This window comes from Myotis lucifugus, unplaced genomic scaffold (genome assembly GCF_000147115.1).
Source record: "Myotis lucifugus unplaced genomic scaffold, Myoluc2.0 scaffold_116, whole genome shotgun sequence".
Taxonomy (NCBI): domain Eukaryota; kingdom Metazoa; phylum Chordata; class Mammalia; order Chiroptera; family Vespertilionidae; genus Myotis; species Myotis lucifugus.
In genome coordinates, this window is record NW_005871164.1 from 1,147,139 (window position 1) to 1,150,290 (window position 3,152).

A 3,152-nucleotide genomic window follows, 5' to 3' on the forward strand; every position below is an offset into this window, starting at 1 on the left:
TTTAATATTATTTTTGTGTATGGTATAAGTTGGTGGCCTAGTTTCATTTTTTTGCATGTATCTGTCCAATTTTTCCAACACCATTTATTGAAGAGACTGTCTTGACTCCATTGTATGCTCTTGCCTCCTTTGTCAAATATTACTTGAGCATAATGGCTTAGGTCAATTTTCGGAGTCTCTGTTTTGTTCCATTGATCTTTATACCTATTCTTGTGCAAGTACCAGGCTATTTTGATTACAGTGGCTTTGTAGTATAACTTGATAGCTGGTATTGTGATCCCTCCAACTTTGTTCTTCTTTCTCCAGATATCTGTGGCTATTCAGCGCCTTTTTTTGTTTCCATATAAATTTTTGGAGTATTTGTTCTAGGTCTGTGAAATATGCCATTGGTAATTTAATATGGATTGCATTGAATCTATAGATTGCTTTGGGTAGTATGGACATTTTAATGATGGTGATTCTACCAATCCACTGCCTAGCGTCACCTGGTAGGAGTTTCAGAGAGATCTGCAGATGGCTACTACTTGTATTGGGCTTAGAAGTGCCCTGGTGAGGCAGACTGGTGCTAGTACAGGGTTTTGGGTCTCTTATTGATAGGTATGGGGCACTCTGAAGTCAGCTGCTGCTTGTTTAAAAGATTTTAGGAAAGTCTGAAGCCTGAACCAGGACAGGCCATTCATATGGAAAAGCTGTTACAAACAGCTTTGGTGGGGCTGCAAATTGGATGGGGTGGGGCCTTGGGGAATCAACAGGGTGAGTGAACAGTGTGAGCCACGCTTATGGAAACTCAGATATGGCTGCCAGTCAGCTCTGGGACAGGGGAGGTCTCAGCATAGGAACAATGACACCTGCAAGCACCCATCTGGGAGGAAGCCACCCCCGAGGGTTCTTGCTCTAATGCCAGACAATCAGTTCCTCCCCTAATGTCCCAGGTTCCTTTCAAGCCATCACCCCAGAGTTGGAGTTCAGAGGGATCAAGTCCGAGTAAGTCTATGCACTGGCCCTTTTAGGGGAACTCCCTGCGATTCCAGCAGCTTCTGTGCCACTCAGCCACAATCTCTGCTGGTTTTTATAGCACAAAGTTATAGGGACTTCTCTTCCCAGCTCTGGAACCCTGGGCTGGGGGGGCTGGTGTGGGGTGGGTCCCTTTGCTCCTCACAGGAGGCCCCCAGAGCCACACAACCCTCCTGATGAAAACAAAACACCACACATTGGTGTCAGGCCATCCCATCCATGCCTCTCCTCCATCCATGCCTCTGCCCCTCCTACTAGTCTCCATGTGCTTTCTTCTTTACTTCTCTAGTTGCAGGACTTCCATTCAGAGTATTAGCATTTGCATTATTTATAAACATAACAGTATCAGCATATTTATAGAAAGGGAATTGAGGCAAAGTAGAGAATAATAATCCTCAAGATTACATTAACAAATTGTGGTCAGATTAAAAATTAGAACCTAGTGTTCCTGTTAGATACTGGGAGTTATTCATTATGCTATTACTAGAGGCCTGGTGCACAGATCCGTTGGCCTGGCCTGTGCCCTCTCACAATCCGGGACCCCTCGGGGGATGTTGGATAGCTGATTTTTGCCTGATCCCTGCAGGCCTGATCCAGACAGGAGGGAGCCCTATCCCGTGTGTTGAGTGTCTGTCCCCTGGTGGTCAGTCCAAGTCATAGCAATCAGTCGACTGGTTGTTTGTTCACTTAGGCTTTTATATATATACTAGAGGCCCGGTGCACAAAAATTTGTGCACTCGGGGGGGGAAGGGGGGGTCCCTCAGCCCGGCCTGTGCCCTCTCGCAGTCTGGGACTCCTCAGGAGATAACGACCTGCTGGCTTAGGCCTGCTCCCGGGTGGCAGAGGGCAGGCCCAATCCCTAGGTGCAGCCCCTGGTCAGGCTCAGAGCAGGGCTGATTGGGGAGTTGGGGCGCCGCCCCCTGTAATGCACAGAGCAGGGTGGATTGGGAGGTTGTAATGCCACCCTCAGTCATGCTCAGGGTGGGGCCGATTAGGGGGTTGGGGCACCGCCCCCTGTCACACTCAAGGCAGGGTCGATGGGGAGGTTGCAGCGCCACCCCCTGTCACGCACATAGCAGGGCCCATCAGGGGGTTGGGGAGCTTCCCCCTGTCACTCACAGAGCAGGGCCAATCAGGGGGTTGAGGAGCTCCCCCCTGTCACTCACAGAGTAGGGCCGATAGGGGAGTTAGGGCACTGCCCCCTGTCACACACAGCAGGGCGGATCAGGGGGTTGGGGCACCGCCCTCTATCACCCACAGAGCAGGGCGATCAGGGGGTTGGGATGCCGCCACTGTCACACTCAGGGCAGGGCCAATGGGGAGGTTATGGCTCTACCCTGTCACACACAGAGCAGGGCCTGTTAGGGGGTGGGGGGGGTTGGGGCACCACACCCTGTCACACACAGAGCAGGGCCGATCAGGGGGTTGGGACGCCGCATCCTGTCACACACAGAGCCGCAGGGCGATCAGGGGGTTTGGGCGCTGCCCCCTGTCACGCTGATCCGGTGCCAGGAGGCCTCGCTGCTCCGCTGATCCCGGTGCTGGGAGGCATATTACCCTTTTACTATATAGGATAGAGGCCTGGGGGCAAGCTGGTTTGCCCTGAAGAGTGTCCTGGATCAGGGTGGGGGTCCCCCACTGGGGTGCCTGGCCAGTCTGGATGAGGGGATGGTGGCTGTTTGCAGCTGGTCACACACCTTTCAGGGTGGGGGTCCCCACTGGGGTGCCTGGCCAGTCTGGGTGAGGAGCTGAGGGCTGCTTTCAGGCTGGCAATTGACTGAAGCTCCCAACCACTCCTTGTTTTCTTTTTTTTTTTATTCTGGGCCAGCTTTAGCTCTGACTCTTGCTCTGAGGCTTCCGCTGCTATAATTGAAACAATGTATAACTCTAGCTCTGAGATCCTGGCTGGCTGAAAGCTGATTTCTGGGGTTTTGTTTAGCTTCTATATTTGCAACATAGTTTCTTAGAGTTGTAGCTCAGAGGCTGGCAAGTCAGGCGGGGAATGTTGCAGTCTGCAGTCACTGGAGCAAGCAAGCCTCATGTTGGCTTCCAGCTGTCTGGCTGCCGGCTGCCATCTAGACTGACAGTTAATTTGCATAAGGATATGCTGATTAGCCAATGGGAAGGGTAGCGGTCGT